Source organism: Carettochelys insculpta, chromosome 1 (genome assembly GCF_033958435.1).
Source record: "Carettochelys insculpta isolate YL-2023 chromosome 1, ASM3395843v1, whole genome shotgun sequence".
NCBI lineage: Eukaryota > Metazoa > Chordata > Testudines > Carettochelyidae > Carettochelys > Carettochelys insculpta.
Genome location: NC_134137.1, coordinates 211,065,306 through 211,084,938, shown reverse-complemented (window position 1 = coordinate 211,084,938; position 19,633 = coordinate 211,065,306).

Sequence of the window (19,633 nt, the reverse complement as noted above, 5' to 3'; positions counted from 1 at the left end):
ACTATTACAGGACCACTTGGGAATAGTGATCATAATGTAACAACATTTAATATTCCTGTGGTGGAAAGAACACCTCAGCAGTCCAGCACTCCAGCATTTAATTTCAAAAAGGGGAATTATGCAAAAATGAGGAAGTTAGTTAAACAGAAATTAAAAACCAGAGTGACTAGAACAAAAACCCTGCAAGCTGCATGGAAGCTTCTCAAAGACTCTATAACAGAGGCCCAACTTTAATGTATACCCCAAATTAAAAAACATACTAAGAGACCGAAAAAAGAGCCACCATGGGTTAACACCTATGTAAAACAAGCAGTGAGGGATAAAAAAGGCATCTTTCAAAAAGTGGAAGGCAAATCCTAGTGAGGTAAATAGAAAGGAACATAAACACTACCAAATTAAGTGTAAAACTGTAAAAAGGAAAAGCCAAAAAAGATTTTGAGGAACATCTAGACAAAAGCTCAAAAAGTAATAACAAAATGTTTTCTTTAATACATTAGGATCGGATGACCTTCATCCAAGGGTTCCGAAAGAACTCAAATGGGAAATTGCAGAACTATTAACACTAGTTTGTAATCTGTCCTTTGGATCAGCTTCCATACCTAATGACTAGAAGATAGCTAATGTGACACCAATATTTAAAAAGGGCGCTAGAGGTGACCCTGGCAATTACAGACGGGTAAGTCTAACCTCAGTTCTGGGCAAATTAGTTGAAACAATGAGAGAATAAAATTGTCAGGCACATAGCAGAACATAATTTGATGGCCAAAAGTCAACATGGTTTCTGCAGAGGGAAATCATGTCTTACTCATCTGTTAAAGCTCTTTGGGGGGGTTAACAAACATGCAGACAGAGGAGATCCAGTGGATATAGTACACTTAGATTTCCAGAAAGCCTTTGACAAGGTACCTCATCAAAGGCTCTTATGTAAATTAAGTTGTCATGGGATAAGCAGGAAGGTCCTTTCATAGCTTGAGGACTGGTTAAAAGACGGGAAACGAAGGGTTGGCATAAATGGTAAATCTCCCGAACAGAGAGGGGTAACTAGTGGTGTCCCCCAAGGGTCAGTCCTAGGACCAGTCCTGTTCAATTTATTCATAAATGATCTGGAGAAGAGGGTGAGCACTGAGGTGGCAAAGTTTGCAGATGACACTAAAACTGTTCAAGATAGTCAAGACAAAGGCAGACTGTGAAGAACTTCAAAAAGATTTCATCACCAAATTTGGTCCTCTGATGGGCTGAAGGAAGCCAATAATCCCAGGCTGTGTACTGACCTGGAGTGCAATGTGAAGGCTGATCCTTGTCCTGCAACCTGTAACTTAGAAATAACATTGCAATTGTGTTTCAGAGGTCATGCAGAAGAAACGTAAACAGCATGCACATAGATGGTTGGGATGATTCTTGCATACCACGATATCAAGACATGTAGAAGAGCTGAGTTGAGCCTGATTTTTTTTTTTTTCTACTGAGTCCTCTACGTTTTGTGACCTTGACTCTACACTCAGATCCACCATACCCTTCTGGTTTTGTCCATCAGTCACTTGCTGTCTGATCCTAGATTCAGGTCTCTGGGACAGTCTATTTTGAAGGACAAATACATATAGTACAACCAGTGTTGTGTTTTGTGGTGGTAGGTGCCAGTACTAAATGCAGGCACCTCAGCAGCCCCAGTCATGGGATTGGTTGGGAGTGGGGGACTGGGAACCAGCTGAGTACTGGCTCCTCTTTTTTTAAAAACAGAAAAGGCACTGAGTACAACAGTTAACATGCTAGGTCCCCTGTTGCATGACTGGATTCCTTTTCACGGTCAATAATGCAAATAAATCAGAACAAGAAACAGTGGTTATCATGTTAGTAATAAGAATACATTTACAAAAAATAATCTTTTTTTGCAGTCAGCACTTTTATCCACACATACTCACATGAAAGGATGAAAATGGCCCAGGAAATTTTACTTTATAATCCTCAGCTGCGCCATCCTTAGTAGAAAATCTTATCTTACAACCAGCGGCTGAGCCCACTGCTTATATCAAGACAAAGCATCTGTATGTCTGCATTTGTTATTGCCACATGTAACACCTTTGCAACACAGAGGGCCACAGTCTCCTTTTTATACAAATTAGGGACTTAATGCAAAATCCAGAGAGATAACAAGAAAGATTCCCATTGCCTTGCCTGGACTTTTGATTAGAGCTTGGTATGGTCTGAGACCTTCAGGCAAGTTACCAATGTATTCCTCAGTTGAGCAGAAGCTGTGGTGATCAAATAATCACATTGGTCTGTTTTTTCTATTGCTAAAAGGGCAGACGTGATTTTGTTTAGTTCTGAATTCATTCACTGCAGAGATTCTGATAAGGATTTGGAAGTGGTGAACAAACATTATTCTGCCTTCTGTGATCTGTCTCCTTAGCTGTCAATATCCATGTCCGATGATTAGATGAAAGACTATTGTGAACCCCTCCATCATCTCATGAACATCCAACTGATAATAGTTATATGCCACAAGACTTAAGAGTTCATTTGTATACTGTACAATGAATTCTGCCTAAAAATTACTGACCCAGGGTGTGAACCATCTATGGCTTTTAAAATGTTAAAATTGCATTATATCCTTATTAAGACTCAGCAGGTAGTTGGACCTTCCCTCCAGTTAAGTGTCTCTTTATAGTGAGCTAAATATTTTATTTTACCAAAAGCCTTCGCTCCCACTCTCCAGCTGTTTCTTCAATAGGAATTCATTTCAAACACAATAACAGCCTGTTCTTTTGCAATAGCAAGAAGCATGAGACAGGATGCCAGTTCTTGTTCACCCATTAATTTTTTTCCTCAGGTCACTAATATTATTTATTGCTAGGCCTGATTTCAAGTAATAAAGAAGTGTTCTAGTAGTTTGCATTTTTATGGAAATAGATTGGTCTTCTATAACATCTTCTCAGTAATTATCAGTTACACAGTGCCTCAAGTACTGATGAGATTAACAGTGAGAGAATTCCATTCTGCTGCTTAATGTGATGTATTACCTTGAACTTTAGGATTTTCTTTAATCCATTTGATTCTTGCATTTTCATGATAGGGCTTTAGTACTGAAATAAACTTTCTGTCTTGCATTGTTCACAAGACATGGCATGGGTCTGAAAATTATTTGACATGAAAAGAGTCTTTCAAAAGTCTTGTAATACATTGTAATTGCCAAGGTAAATTGATGACATGCCTCCCAGGAAGCTAGTTTAAATGAGTGTAGCAAATGTTGTAATTAAGTCTCCAACTCTGTGAGCATCTTGAATTCATGGCAAAGTCAATAGTACTGAAAATTCTTCCTCGAGTGTCCCCGTGGGTGCTCCACGATAGGTGTCGGGCTCGCCCCGGCGCCACAGATCGGATCTTTCCAGCAGTTTCTGCTGGACCGCGCGTGCGCCGGTGCGCGCCGCTCCCTTGCGCGCTCCCGGCCACGTGCGTGATCTGGTCCCTGCCAGTTCCTTCTTAACCACCATCGGCTGCAGACGGAATCCGCTCAGGCTGCGGCCAGAGTCAGCGTATTTAATGTTTTAAGTGTTTCTAGAGTTTCTTTTCAGTTTTTCAGTTAGCTTGTTATTTTTCTTATTGCAAAAAAAAAAAAAAAAAGTATATAAAAGCCTTAGTAACAAGAGGAGCAGCGGGGGCACGGGGACGTAAGGCCATTAGGCCTCCTGCAGTGGCAGGCTGGGTCCGAGAGGGGAACACGCACAGAAAAGGTGCTAAGTACCCTATTAACAACTCAAAGACTCACCGCAATGTCCTCTTCAGGATTCAAGAAGTGTGAGTCATGCTGCGAAGCTATGCCGGCCTCCAATGGACACAGTCAGTGTATTAGGTGCCTGGGGGAATCTCACGTCACCCAAAAATGCTCCTTCTGCGCAAAGCTCACGGCTAGAGCAAGGAAGGACAGAGAAATGCGGCTAAAAATGCTGCTCTTTGACAAGGCCCTCCAGCCAGACGTGCTGGAGCGGCTCCAACAAGAGGGACTCGCAGGGGCTCATAAAAGGAAGGCGGCTTCCCTCACCCCGTCAGAGCAGAAACGGAGGAAAATCTCGCCAACCCGATCCCTGCCGGCAGCCACAGCGAGCGGGACGGGTGCAGCACATAGCCACCAGCCGCAATCACAGACGGAAGCGCACGTGGCAGAGGCTGAGCCTCCGATAATCAAACAGCCGGCCCGCACCGTGAGCAGAGCGGCGGCCAGGCAAGCGCCGGAACCGGCGGCACCGCAGCTAGCGGCACAGACCCCCGGGGCACCGATGGTGCAGAGCTCTCAGGCACGCGGCCTGCAGGCGTCAGGGGAGACCACCCGCGCGGTACCGCAGCGAAGCGTGCCAAGCGCGGCACCGACAGCAGGGCCGAGATCCCCGGCGTGGAAAGGGGTGGAGTCAGCCCCACAGGGGAGGGGAAAGGCAGCAGAGAAAACCCGGCACCGCAGCCCTTCTCCAGACAGGGCTGCAGGGCTGCTCTCTCTAAGCCCTCCCCTTATGCTGCGAACTCCAACACGGAGGCAGGGGTCTCCCCCAGTCTACCCTGAGCCTCCCTCCCCGTTCCTCCAGCCAGCCTCACCATGGCTCGGGCCACCCTCGCCTTTTCTGGGATTTGACCCCCTGGAGTACTATCACAAATCAGTCTCACCATTGTCTCAATCACCCAGGTGATCTTGCTCCCCCAGACGCCGGGGGTATGCGCCTCGAGAGTGGTCCAGGTCTCCATCTTGGGAGCCGTGCCCGTGTTGCCATGGTTGCCCCTATCAGGCGGGGCATAGACACCATAGGCATACCCCCAGGGACAGGTCCCCTCAGACGGTTCACTATCCCCGAGGGCAATCGCGGACGGGGATGGAAACGCAAATATCTCAGGGAGAGTTGATTCTGGAACCCCGAGATTTCCCCTCGCAAGCCTCCAGCGAGAAGATGTATCACTGTCAACAGGACCCAGAGGGATCCAGAGAGGCTTACCCTAGTGGTTCCTCTCTATCCTCCCCCGACGAGGCTATGGCACCAGGGGACATCCACCCCCTGGACGATCTCAAACAGTTCCAAGAGCTGTTTAAAAGGGTGGCCTTTACCCAAGGCATCCAAACAGCAGAGGTGCAGGAGAAGCACCATAAGCTCCTCAAAAACTTGAGACCTCCGGCCTCTTCCACAATAGTTATTCCGCTCGACGAAGCAATTATGGAGTCCGCTACCATGATATGGCAGACCCCTGCGTCCGCTCTGCCTATAAACAAGAGAGCGGATAAGAAATACTTCATCCCGGCAAAAGGCATGGAGTTCCTGTTCAGTCACCCACAACCAAATTCTCTGGTGGTGGAATCTTCTCAACAGAGGTCGAAAACGTCTCAGTACAAGACAGGGGGAACGAACAAAGATGCCAAGAAGCTAGAGTTATTCGGCAGAAAGGTCTACTCCTCCTCTACTCTACTGTTGAGAATGGCAAATTATGCAGCACATTTAGCGAACCATAACTTTGACAATTATTCCAGGCTGACTTCCCTCATGGACTCGATTCCAGAGGATAAGAAGCTGGTGCTGAAGGCCATCGTGCAGGAAGACTACGCAGCCTCGAGGACAGGAGTTCAGATCGCCCTGGATGTAGCAGATACGGTGGCACGCTCAACGGCTACGGCAGTGGTCATGCACAGGGAATCCTGGCTTCAGACATTGGGTATCCCGAGGGATCTGCAGGCAAAGATCGTTGATCTCCCCTTTGACACACACAAGTTGTTTGCTGAATCAACTGATTCGGTCCTTCATTCCAGTAAGGACTCAAAGGCTACTCTCAGAACCTTGGGGATTTATACCCCTCCATACAGGAAGAAAAAGTATTACCCTCAGCAAAGATGATACCCGTATCAACCCCAGCGTGCTCACTACCAAAGGGGCTATGAGCAAGGGCAGCATCAACAGCACCAACAGTACAGAACTCCCAGGCGACGTTCCCAACAGAGCCGTGCCTCCTCGGGGCAGGGCCAAAGGCAACAAGTTTGACGGACAGATCGAGGGCTGCACTATCACTACCATCGCGCAATGTCATCCAAAGCTAATGTTCCATCATCGCCTCCGACCATTCTACGCCCAGTGGCAAAAGATCACCACAGACAAATGGGTACTGGAGATCATAGCCACGCGTTACGCGATCCCCTTCCAGTCGCTCCCACCACCACGACCTCCACCCAGGCCCCATCTAAAGGACGCCTCCCACGAAGTGAGACTCAAGCAGGAGGTGGACCATCTTATGCTTATAGGGGCAGTGGAAAGAGTGCCGGAGCAACTCCAAGGGAAAGGGTTCTATTCAAGATACTTCCTTACAGAGAAGAAAACAGGAGGCTGGAGGTCCATCCTACATCTTCGAGGCCTCAATCGGTACTTGCGCAAACAACGCTTTCAGATGATCACAGTCGCCTCTATACGTACGGCACTGGATGATGGAGATTAGTTCGCAGCCCTCGACTTACAAGACGTGTATTTCCATATAACAATCCACCCGGCTCACAGACGTTTTCTCCGGTTTATGGTCGGCAAAGAACATTTCCAATACAAGGTTCTGCCGTTTGGCCTCTCCTCGGCCCCCAGAGTATTTACCAAGACCCTGGCAGTGGTGTCAGCCTACCTGCACAGACAGGGGGTGTTTATATTACCATATCTGGACGACTGCCTACTGAAAGGGGCCTCGAAGGAAGAGGTACTACGCATGATACGCGTTACAGCAGGCACGTTCTCTTCGCTGGGCCTGGTCATCAACCTGGCGAAGTCAAAGATTGACCCCACACAGGACATAGAGTTCATAGGGGCACGCATAAACTCCATCACAGCAAGAGTTTATCTACCAAATGCCCGCTTTCGCGCCATTGGTTCCCTCGTACAAGTCATCACCTTCAGCCCCACGGTGACGGTTCTAACGTGCTTACAGCTGCTAGGCCATATGGCAGCAGCAACATTCGTAGTACGGAATGCCAGATTGCATATGCGCAGCATGCAGCACTGGCTGGCGAGCGTCTACAAACCGGCAGCACACACCGTCCACGGGGTGGTGTCGCCCACGACAGAGGTGCGCAGATCCCTGCAATGGTGGATGAACCCCAAGAACATGCTAACAGGGGTACCCTTTCATCAACCACAAATATCTATCTTTCTCACCACCGACGCCTCCCACATAGGGTGGGGAGCACACATGGGCGAAAAGGTGACGCAGGGACTGTGGTCCCCTACGGAACAGTCGCTGCACATAAATATACTGGAGCTCAGAGCAGTGTTCAACACCTGCAAACACTTTCGAGACCATATACAAGGCAAAGTAGTCGGGATCAATACAGACAATACCTCCACCATGTTTTATATAAATTGGCAAGGAGGAGCTCGGTCCCGTGCCTTATGTGCGGAAGCAGTCCGCCTATGGAACTGGTGCATCGCCAACAATTTAACTTTGAAAGCCTCGTATTTACCAGGTGTTCACAATGTGCAGGCAGACCAGTTGAGCAGGCACTTCGCACTCACACACGAGTGGCAGATCCATTCCGGTCTGCTACGACCGATTTTTTCATGCATGGTGGTTTCCCCAGATAGACCTGTTTGCCACTCATCGCAACAAGAAGTGCCCACAATACTGCTCCAGGGCAGGACTGGGACGGGGGTCCCTGGGGGATGCATTTGCAATCTCGTGGAAGGGCCCCCTGCTCTACGCATTTCCTCCCACAGTGCTCATCCACAAGGTCGTGCAGAAAGCTAGGAGAGAGAGAGCCCGCATGATCCTAGTAGTCCCAACTTGGGATCGACAGCAATGGTTCGCCTCACTCCTGCGCATGTCGGACCGCCCACTGATTCCCCTTCCGGTGGCACCGGACCTGCTCACACAAGCCCAGGGGTCTATAGTGCACCCACAACCCCGAGGCCTGCGACTGCAAGCATGGTTAATCCATTGCTCAGCTCTCTAGAGAGCACATGTACGGAGAGAGTGCAACAAGTCCTAGAAAGTAGCAGAAGGACTTCCACCAGGAAGACCTACAAACAGAAATGGACTCGATTCACTGCATGGTGTTCTACCAAGCAATTAGCTCCCCTTGCTGTGCCTATACCTGTACTATTAGAATACTTACTGGACCTCAAGAGAGGCGGACTCTCCCTATCCTCATTGAAGGTCCACCTTGCCGCTATATCGGCTTTCCAACACGAAGAGGAAGGGCCCACGGTGTTCGCCCATCCCATGGTTACCAGGTTCCTGAAGGGTCTGGTAAACCTATACCCCCCTCGGAAACCGCTTCCACCTTTGTGGAGCTTGGACCTGGTGCTTAACGCGCTAACGGGACCACCGTTTGAACCCTTCGCCACGGTTTCCCTCCATCTCCTTACGATAAAGACGACCTTCCTTCTTGCAATCACGTCAGCTCGCAGGGTGAGCGAGCTCGCGGCAGTTATGGTAACGCCACCCTGCACAGTATTTTCGAAGGAGGCGGTAACCTTACAGCTGCATCCAGCCTTTGTTCCGAAAGTTTCTTCAGAGTTTCATATTCACGAACCTATAGTCTTACCCTTGTTTTATCCAGAGCCTCATAACTCCAACAAAGAGGTGCGCCTACACCTCCTGGACGTGAGGAGGGCGCTGGCTTTTTATATAGACAGGACTAAGTCCTTCCGAAAAACGGATAGACTCCTAGTCTCTCTCGCTCCCAGATCAAAAGGAGAAGGTCTCTCTTCGCAGAGAATCTCGAAGCACATCATATCCTGCATAAAAATGTGCTACGAACTTAGACTCCTTTACTGGCCCCGCCTAGGGCTCACTCCACCAGGGCGGTGGTGGCATCAACAGCCTTTTTCAAGGGCATTGCGCTAAAAGACATCTGCAGAGCGGCGACATGGTCATCCTATGACACCTTCGCCAAGCATTATGCCCTACACAGGGTATTCCAAGAGGATACCTGTCTCTCGACAGCAGTCCTTCCGGGGGCAAGCTACACATAACCCGATTACCCACCTCCTTTCTTGGGTTACTGCTGGGTAGTCGCCTATCGTGGAGCACCCACGGGGACACTCGAGGAAGAAAGCGAAGTTACTCACCGTAGTAATGATGGTTCTTCGAGATGTGTCCCCGTGGCTGCTCCACCACCCGCCCATCCTCCCCACTTCGGATCTCTGTTTAGTGTTTTTCAGGAGCATCCGAGGCGGTTGGTCAAGGAACTGGCGGGGACCGGATGGCGCACGTGGCCGGGAGCGCGCAAGGGAGCGGCGCACGCCGGCGCATGCGCGGTCCGGCAGAAACTGCTGGAAAGATCCGATCTGCGGTGCCAGGGCGAGCCCGACACCTATCGTGGAGCACCCACGGGGACACATCTCGAAGAACCATCGTTACTACGGTGAGTAACTTCTCTTTGCGCAGCATCAGTCCTCTGAAGTGTAGGGTATGCTTTAGGATATTGAGTATTGCTTCTTTTAAATTTCAGGGGGCTGGCCCCTGGATTTGACAATGGTGTCAGTTATAGTTGGGTCAAATGCAAAGCAGATAGATTGTAACCACAAATTATGTGGTGTCTCAGCTCCCTATGGGAAATAAGGTAGTGGGGTCAGGGGTGTTCCTGTTGGGCAGGTATTTAGATTATAAATAGTCACCACCACTAATTGCAACCTTTGTTGGTAATCTCAACAGAGAATGTCTGTCTGTGAAATAGGAAGTTGAGCCTCCATGTCCCATCAACATGCAAAGGCTCAGGGAGACTGGACCAGCTGTTCTATATGCAGCCCTGTCTGCGCTAAGGAAACATTTGAGACACTTTACACACTTGTTAACATCTGCTCTCTTTCGTGTCACAGTCTGGATTGGGTGTCAGGTGTTACCCATTTTCAGTAATGAGATTTGCTACCAGGGAGAAGATTTAATTGACACAGTGGGAGATATGCAGGAAGCTTTTTAGGACTAGGACAAGTTCTTGTTTTGTACAGCGCATACTTCCAAGGGCTCTTGATAGGCTCCCATAATCACTTCCACAATACAAATACAGATAATAAGCCATGAGCATCTTCTCTACACTAAAGCTACCACTGGGTGCATTTGAGTCAGTGATAGAGCTTACAGGAATATTCTTCTAAAACTCCCTATTGTCAACAAAGCCTAATTATGCGTGGCAGTAATAAATGAAAGACATCAGTTTCCACTGCTGTTTAGTCACCAGCTTTCTCAAACCTTAATATTCCAACATGAGGAAGGGGATAAAATCCTCTTGCAGCTACAGCTGATTATTATGCAACATTCCATTGTCAATTAATAGTAAATAATTAGCATGGCTAGCGTTACCAAAGTTGCCAAAGGGAGTTAGATACCATGCTCCCCGTGAATTGAATTACAGTATGCATTGGTCACCTAATGTCATTGGCTTAGGCTAGGCTCTTCAAAGGAGCCTATCTGGTTGTCTTATACACTAATTAAACCTATAATGCCTCATTAACAAGTTCAGCTAATATTGAAAATAATCTCCCTCCTTCCATTTCTGAGGCAAGTTTTAAAAAAGCAATTGACAAAACACCAGTTGTTTCAGTTACAGAATCATAGGGCTGGAAAGGGACCTCAGGAGGTCATCTAGTCCAGTCCCCTGCTTCAAGCAGGCTCAACCCCCACTAAGTCCATCTCAGCCAGGACCTTGCCAAGCTGGGACTTAAAAACCTCCAGGGATGGAGAATCCACCACCTCTCTAGGCAACGCATTCCAATGCTTCACCACCCTCCTGGTGAAGTTTTTCCTAATATCTAACCTACACCTCTCCCTCTTCACCTTCAGACCATTACTCCTTGTTCTGCCATCTGACACCACTGAGAACAGTTTCTCACCTTCCTCTTTAGAGCTCCCCTTCAGGGAGTTGAAGGCTGCTATTAAATCACCCCTCAGTCTTCTCTTCTGTAAACTAAACAAGCCCAAATCCCTCAGCTTATCCTCATAGGTCTTGTGCTCCAGTCCAATGTACCATTTATTTATAAGTGGCTGGGAAACCAGTAAGCACACACTTAGGCAATTATGCAGCATATTGCCAATAAAACAATTAGGTTGTAACAAAAAGATTCTACTAAGAGCTAATTAAAGCCATGTAAAAAAGATTTTGCATTAGGGGAAAGCAAACCTCAAGCAACTTAGAACTAGAAATGATTGATTTGCCCTCCTATGCTTATATAGCATTTCAGCAAAGGAAGGCCTCATGTGAGGCTCAAAGGGGAGGATTTAGACAAGAGAGCCTATTATGCCACAGCATTAATCCTCCACCAATAAGAAGGCAAAGAAAAATCAAAGATTTTTTCTTTGGATAAAGCTGGTCAATAGAGCAAGTGAAATGAGTACAGATCACAGCCCCCATTATTTGGCCTCTAGCTGATCCATAGAGCTGGGCAAACTGACTCTGAATTTGCCAAATAGGCTGAGTGTCTGATTTGTTAGATTGGCTAAATGGCTTCTGGATCTGATTCTCTTCCCACTTCTATGTAAACAATGGGCACAAAGCCTGTTCTGAAAATATCTGATTGCTGTATATTCTTGTCACCCATTCATCAGCTTGCTGCTGACTATAGGAATTCAGGTCAGAGCTTGTTATCTCTGCTTCAGTGGCGGTTCTCCTATTGGGAAAAGAGGAGAGAATGCTTCCTTTCCCTCAGCTTCAATGAGGGGGAGCAGTAAATATGTGGCTTGCACAGCTCCTTCAAAAGAAACAGGGAAGATAATGTTTTGCAGCTAGAGCCCACAGAAGGGCAGGGGAAAAACTCCCCTACTCTCCATAAAGATAGAAATATTATTTGCACTTGGGGGCAATGCTGGCTATGGTTTTTTCAGATCTGAATGTGGTATGTTCATCTGATCCTGTTTATTGATAGGGCCTTAACACTTTCCTTTCCATAGCATTCCTTCAAAATTAAATTGTCAGTACTCTGAGTTGTATGCAGTGCGGTTGTGGCAGTGGCACTTTCAGTGTATGAGTGAAACAAGGGGGGTAAGAGAATGTCTAATTGGACCAACTTTTGTGAGTGAGACAGACACGTTTGAGTTTACACAGCGCTCTTTTCTGGAGGCTTGCTGGGAAGCCTGGCTCTATCACCAACAGAATAAAAGGTAATGCTTTACCTACTTTATTTCACTAGCGCTCAGAGCTCAGTTAATATCTCAGACCATATATACAGCTGTGATGCTGCAATGAGGATGGTTTCTACAGCAATGGAAAGGTGTTTTCCACTGATGCAGGTGATCCACTCTTGCAGAAGTGCTGACTAAGTCACTAGAACAATGCTTCTGTAGACCTAGCTGCAACTGCGGGGGTAGGGCTTAGGTTAGGTTACCTGATTGTTACACAGTGTGACATTTTTCACAACCCTAAGTGAAGTAGCTAAGTCAAGCAAATTTCCAGGAATAGACGAGCCCTCAGAGCCACCAGTGTATGGTATCAAAAAATGGAAACACCTACCAAAATGAAAGGCTAGTTGCAATCCCAGTGCTGCTAAGTTACTGCAGTTTTCTAAAGAATGCGTTTGGATAGCAACACAGGTGTAGTGTGCGAGTGCTCAGACATCTCTTAAATGGGTTATGGTTGGATCCAAATAGAGGAATTTTCGTCTTACACACCTGGCAATTTTATATTCCCTTTGCCCCCTGCAGCACACAGGTAGGCCAGCTAGAGTTACAGTCCCTGCATTTGGAAACACAAGGCTTGTCATAATGTCAGCTGTCAGCACGCCGAAATCATGAGATTTCTTAAAACTGATATTTATTATTTTTGTTTTGCTTTTTTAGCAATTTCTTGAACCTTTAGGTCACAAATTCACATGAGTTTCTCACATAATGTCTTGGCTCCTGTGACTCCAGGAACTGCAGCTTCAAGAAAAACACCAGATATGAGACTCTGGTAAAAATCACAAGCGTAAGGAACGCACTGGGCCTGCTCCAACTCTGCTTCCCAGGGGAGTGCACATAGGGGAACGGTAGCAGGTCTGCTTCCTCTTCATGTTAGCGGGAAGGATCCGGTGATGTTGCTTTGCACAGCCCCAGTATTATGGGCTGTCTAGGCATGGGCTATTATAAGCTGTGACAAGGAATGTTGTGCTGGAATTTCTAACTTCCACACAAAAGTTTCCTTCTTGCAGCAGTAGTGCTTACAAGTGTCTGTGACTCTATAGGAAAGAGGCGCTAAACAATGAGCACAACAAGCACTGGAAAGTCCAAAAAGCATTCAAGTTTTTATTCCAGAAACATAAATGTCAAGTGAAGACTTCAAAGTCAAAACTACTGCCCATCTTCCTGCTGGGAAGGCTTTAGTTTAGCTCACACCTGAATACTTAGGTCCTAGAAAGAGTTAACTTCAAGGTTACCCTTAAATACCAATAGTAACAGAAAGGTAGCCATGTTAGTCTGTACTTCAACAAAAGAAAACAGCAGAAATGTAACAGTTAGAAGGCTAACAAAATGATTTATCCGGTGATGAGCTTTCATGGGACAGACCTACTTCTTCAGACCATTTCTTTAAGTACCAAATCACATGTTCTTATTAAACACTTTCCCCAGCATCCCCTTCTGGTTGCTAGCCATTTAAATTTGGGAGCAACAAGTAGTTTTAGCCCCAAAGTGGCCATATTACACATGATTGCTGTTGATTGTGCCTTCTTGCTTTCAGCTCATGAGTAGGCTCTGTTGTTGGTTTTATTTTATTTCTGTGGTGGTGCCTTGCTTTACAGTACAGTTGAGTCTATGCAGGAACATAAATATTTTATTACAGCTCCTGTATCTGATTCTTTTCCTTTTCCTATGTAAAGTTAGGTGTTAACCTATCGAGTCAGTTTAGTTCCACACCCATGATAAATCTCTATCCAGATAACTGACGTCATGCTGAATTATGGATGTTGCTGGACAAGAGAATTCTGGATTAGAAAGGTTCAGCCTGCACAGTCTGTATTTAGGGTGGCTATATTTCCCTATGATGAATATGGGACACCTGGGAAAATTGTTCAAATAGATTGCCATTGAACTTGCTTGAATCAAAACTATGTGGTACCCTCCCCCAGTCAGGGTCAATGGGGGTGGGGGCAGCGCCATTTGACCTCGACCTCAAGCTCAAAGGGGGCCTTAGACTTGGACATTTGTTAATTTTTTGGCATTTGAAAAACATTTGTTAAATAAAAAAGTATTCCAATTCTGCCTCACTCTTTTTGGAACCTTGTTTTATTTTCATGTATCATCCTTTTTTAAAATTTGGCATTATGATGAGGTTCCTCAAAAGCTGGGAGTGGTGCAGGCCTCTCTGTACCTGTGAGAGGCCCTGTTCCCAACATGCTTTAAAAGCTCCAGGTCTCAGCAGGGAAGAGGGGCCATGAGGGTCTGGTCTGAGGTGGAGGCTCAGGTATGGGTGTAGTGTGTCTTCTGTTTTGGGGCAGGCTCAAGTCAGCTCCATATGGCAAGACCATGGAAAGCAGTGCCACCTCCACCCCATTCACACTTACAGCCACCCAGCTTGGCTTTGCTGAGGGGTGTGTGTGTGTGGGTATGTGTGTGTTGCGGGGGATGCTCAGCTCAAAAAGTTTAAAACCAGCTCAGGGTGCAGGGAGGGGTAGCTCGGGGTGTGGAAAAAGGAGTGGCCAGGGGCTGTGCAAGGGCAGGAGCTAGCTAGGGGATGTGTGCAGGCAGCTCTGGTTCTAGAGAGGATAGCTGGGGGCTGGGTACCTGTAGGCAGCTAGCTCAGGGGACACGCAGAGAGTAGTTTGGGGCTATTGTGGTCAGGGGATAGATCAGGGTGCCGGGAGTGGGTAACAAGGGGCTGTGTCGGGGCAGGGAGCAGCTCATGGTGCAAGAAAGGGGTACCTAGGGGCTGTATGCAGGCAGATATAGCTAGAGATGGTGTGTGGGCAGGGGGCAACTAAGGGGGCAGGGATGGGGTAACTAGGGGCTGTGTGCCAGGAGGACTCCTCTGCAGCCCCTGCTCTCTGAGGCCTCTGCCAGCTATGGAGCCCGGTGCCCCACCCTGGCAGCTCTTGCTGGCTATGTGAGAAAAGCAGGCTAGGAGCTGGCCAGAGGGGGGGGGGGGGGGTCTGTCCCTGGGACTGCGATGCACTTTTAGTTAAGGTTTTTGGTGGGGGGGCATGCAGGGGCCACCAGGGCTCAGGCATTCAGTCCTGAAGCTCCTGGCTTCATTGGCAGGAGAGGTGGGAACCGCAGGGACCAGAGCTTCAGTCTAGGGGGAGGAGCATGCTAGGAACTGGGGGTCCAGCCTGAGGGGTGGGGAGGAATAGTGCAGTGGGGAGCCGGGCTTCAGCCTGTGGAGACAGGCACACTGAGGATTGGGGCTTCAGCCCTCAGTTCCTGTCCTCAGCCCTGTGGGGTCACCAACATGGGCATTCACCTCTGCAGCTCCCAGCTTCAATGGGAGGCATGAGTGTGCCAGGGATCGGGGCTTCAGCCCCCACAGCCTGAAAGTGCTCGAAGACTCTACCCCACCTTGAGAAGTGCTGCTCTAGAGTGCACCCGGGGAGGGGTGACACCCTCCGCCCCAACCCTCGAACAGCACAGGCTGCCACTCCTCCGACTGGCTTCATGCATCTGCCGCTGAGCCCTGCCTGAGAGCACCACCTGCTGGCTGCAGCCTGCCCGGTATTCTCCTGCCGGCCACCACACGCTGCAGCGGCAGTGACGCAGGCGACCCAGCAGGGGGAGCGCTGGAGCTGAAAATACGGGACAATTGGCTAAAAAAATGTGGAGACAGTTGCATGAAATACAGAACGGTCCCAGCCAAAAGGGGACGGATAGTCGCGCTGTTTATATTCCAGTTGGTTTTATGATTAGAAACGAGCAGGTAAGCCCTTTTCCAGTAGCATTGTGTTGTGACACTTTTTATATTTTTGTCTGATTTTATAAGTCCTATTTAAGTAAGGTGAAACTTAAGGGTACTCAAGACAAATTAGACTCCTGTAATGGGTTACAGGAGTCTGGAAAGCCTGAGAGCCTCTGCACTAAAGCAGACAGAGTGGTACAAAGAATAAATTACGTTGCTTGTATAAGTCTACAGCATAGCACACACAAGAGCTTTTTCTAAATGAACAAGAAGGTGACTTAAAGCTCATGCCTATGCTTGAGTTTCCCAGCCAAAATGTGAAAGATTGTTTACTACTGTTGAGTTAAGAGTCTAATTTACAGCTAACTTTTCATGATCATCTATTTCTCTTTAGTCGCAAGCTTGTCTCAGAAGTAGATGACTTTCTGCACACTCTACTGGTTGGTACTTAGTGTGGCTTGATTTCAAATCTATTTTCTTGGCTTTGTGCTTTTTTGTTTATGCAATCTACTGTTGTGTTTTAGATTTGGTTTTCTTATGGACTCGAATATCTTCTAAATTTACACTTCCAGTTTCTACCTCTAATGCTCCATAGAATATCCGAGCTGCTGGGTGTGTGCCAAAAAGTCTCCGGATAGTAGGCCCAATGGTTCATTGAAAGTGAACTGGCTTTCTGCCTTTGTCAGTCAGAGATGCGTCATAAAAGCCTATGTTGGAAGTGACAAAGGAAATAAGTTTGGTCCTGGTATAGCCCTGCAAATGTCTGTCATAGTAGCTATATGAAATGTTCTATGATGGTCTATCTCTTTTGACGCTTCCAGTCTCCATAAGAGCCTTAATTCACCATTTCTTCTCTAAAAACAGTAAATTAATCCACTTTTCTATTTCCTTCACTCTCCCAAAATTATTAGTCAGACAAGCTCCTTGCACAGCCTGCATTTTTAGACCTACTGCCACCTTTCTTACAACATCACGTCTAGTTTCTCTTAGAATGTAGAACAGTCAGCATCTCTGGAGATGTCAGAAACTTGTTTCATTGCTCACAGGAGCTGCACTCTTTCTTTGCAGCTTCCAGTAATGTCCCCTTACTGACTTGTGATCTTTTAGGGGGTGTGTGCACTAGGTTGATACCTCCTCTTGTGTACACTAGCTCATGGCTCAGCCACACCTCTCTCCTGCTATCTATGTTTGTGTTAGTGCAGTAAGAGTCAGCCTTGATTTGCTGAGGTGATCATGGTTGGTACCAGCGGCCTACAGCTAGGGCGCAGCTGAAGAATGGCAAAATAACATAACACCCTGAGAGCTGGAGATGGTCCAAGACTGGAGACACACAGGGTGGGGGTGGGGAGAACTTGATAAGACCCTAAGCAGGGCAGAGGTGCAATTTGTCTAGTTTTACAAACCCCCACAAGGAGACAAAATGGTAATAAAATTCAGTAACCACCTTCTTATTAAGAACAAGCTGTGCCATGTGGGTGGCTGTCCATCTGCAATAGATGGAGTTCCCCCTCCCCCAGTGCCATACGGCTCACATTTATGTGAATATACGGCTCTCCATTTCAAGTGCTAGGCTCCTGCCAAGAGAAGTGGGCTTATTCTGCTTACTTACCAGGCAGTGTGGTTAGCTTCTCTAACCCGGGAGTACTAAAGGGTTTGAATGTTTCAAAATACAGGGAATTAGGATCAAGATATAGATATGTCCAGACAGTGGCATAAATATGTCCATGTTCTGAGAAACTCTGAGCTATGATTTTTTTTAAGTACATCTTCAGTTATCAGAGGCATTCTTAAGGAAGGTGGTAAGTTTGTATCAGATCTGCATATGCTATGTATGATAGGTGCAAAATTGGAATGCCACCCACTGCATAAGTGAAAACAGGATTTTGTAAAATTTTGTTGGCTACATTTTTGCATTGTACATCCAAATGTCCATATTAGGAGTGATTCAGATCTAGGTTCTGTTAATTCAAACCACTGAGACTGTTTCTTGGTGTTTGGGGAATGATTCTTGTTTTGGTTCCCCTTTAGTTCTCTGAATGCAAAGTAGATAAAAACAAAATATGCATTTTGTTTAAAAAATAAAGGTTGTAGCTATGGATGCCAATGCAACTCCATTGTATAGATGACCATATGTGTTTACTTGTCGTAATTAGGGTGATATTTGTCCAAATCTCAAATACTTTTGAAAATGGCGTTTGAGTATTTGGTTTTGGCCAGGCTGGTGATATGGTCATTTGTATAGTTAAATATTGAATTTTATTGTTAGCAGTAATAAATAATTATATAGTCAACCACATCACCACACAAAACCAAATGTTAAGGATGACTGTTCATGTTATAATAAGTTATTATTGTAAGTGGAACATTTTGGTTAAAACAATAGCAGATATCTGATTGGGCTTAAATTGCTATGCTATATAAGGGAAATAACTACCAAAGATTATTACCCTTTATAAAAGGAGACAATTGATAATTTATCAATTACAAAAACAATTGTTGTATAGTGATTATTTGGTATTTAATCAATGAAATAGACTAATGCTCTCTGGAATGATGAAAGACCTAACTCAAAATTCTTTTCTACATGTACTATTCAAGTAGTGATGTAAATGAGGGTGTTCCAATCTGCCTCTTTTTAAGCACAGATTCAAGAGTGGTAATGTGTTTTTCCGAAATGCAGATAACAAGAGTGAGGAGGGAGGCTAGTAGGTGCTCATCTTGGTCCCATGCTGAAATCCATGGTAAAACTCGAGTTGATTTCAGTGGTGTAGAATCTGGCCCTACCTGGCAGAGCTCCATTCCAGACCTGTGATCTTCAGTTCCTTATTCCCCCTTAAGTGGGAAGGGAATGATGCAGAAAAGTTGGTACTTGCAGAAACAGCTGGAAGAGGATCTTATCAGGACTGGTCATAAGGGACGTGGCTACACTATTCCCCACCTTTTGGAAGGGGCATGGTAATGAGCCACTGTGGCAGATGCTAATGAGGTGCTGCCTTGAATATGCAGTGCCTCATTAGCATAATGGTGGCCACGCACATTCTGAAAGTGCTGCTTTCGAAATGCATAGAGCTGGTGTAACCAGGGGCCTTTTGAAAGACCCCCCCGACTTCAAAAACCCCTTATTCCCATTTGGTTTTGGGCAGAAGGGGCTTTCAAAGTCTGGGGGTCCATTTGAAAGGCCCCTGTCTACACGGGCAGTGTGTGTTTCAAAAATTGCACTTTCGGAACATGTGTGGCTGCCATTATGCTAATGAGGCACTGCATATTCATGTCAGGGCCTCATTAGCATCTGCCAAAGTGGCTCATTACCATGTCCTTTCTGAACAGCTGGGGCTAGTGTAGCCACAGCCCAGTAGAAGAGACAGAAAAGCCTCCTCACCATGCAGGGACATGGTGAGCCACCATTAGAAAGGGCCCTGGAGAAGAAATAGCGAGCCTGAGGAAAGTGGTGCTTGTTTCTAATTTTTCAGTTTCTAAAGGATATTATCCAGTCAAAGCCACATATGAGAATTCTGGCCCAAGTTTAGCATTTTACCTACTCAAAGCCAAATGGCTGTACAGATGTAGTGAGATCTGTGAACAGCATTACTGTGCTTCAGGATGTGGAAAACCAAATTCAAGACTAACACTAACAATGTAATAAAAGCAACCAGTGTGACAGAATAGAACTTGTGCAGGTGTGGAATTAGAGTACTCTGCAGGTTCTTCAGGCTCTGTTTTTAATGTAAAACATGAGCCTTCACACTTTGAGACATGTGCCTTAGTTCAGTAACTTATTTTGCTCACTCACAATGGAACATTGCTGTCCCTAAATCAGTCTTTAAGCAGACAGTCCAGGTT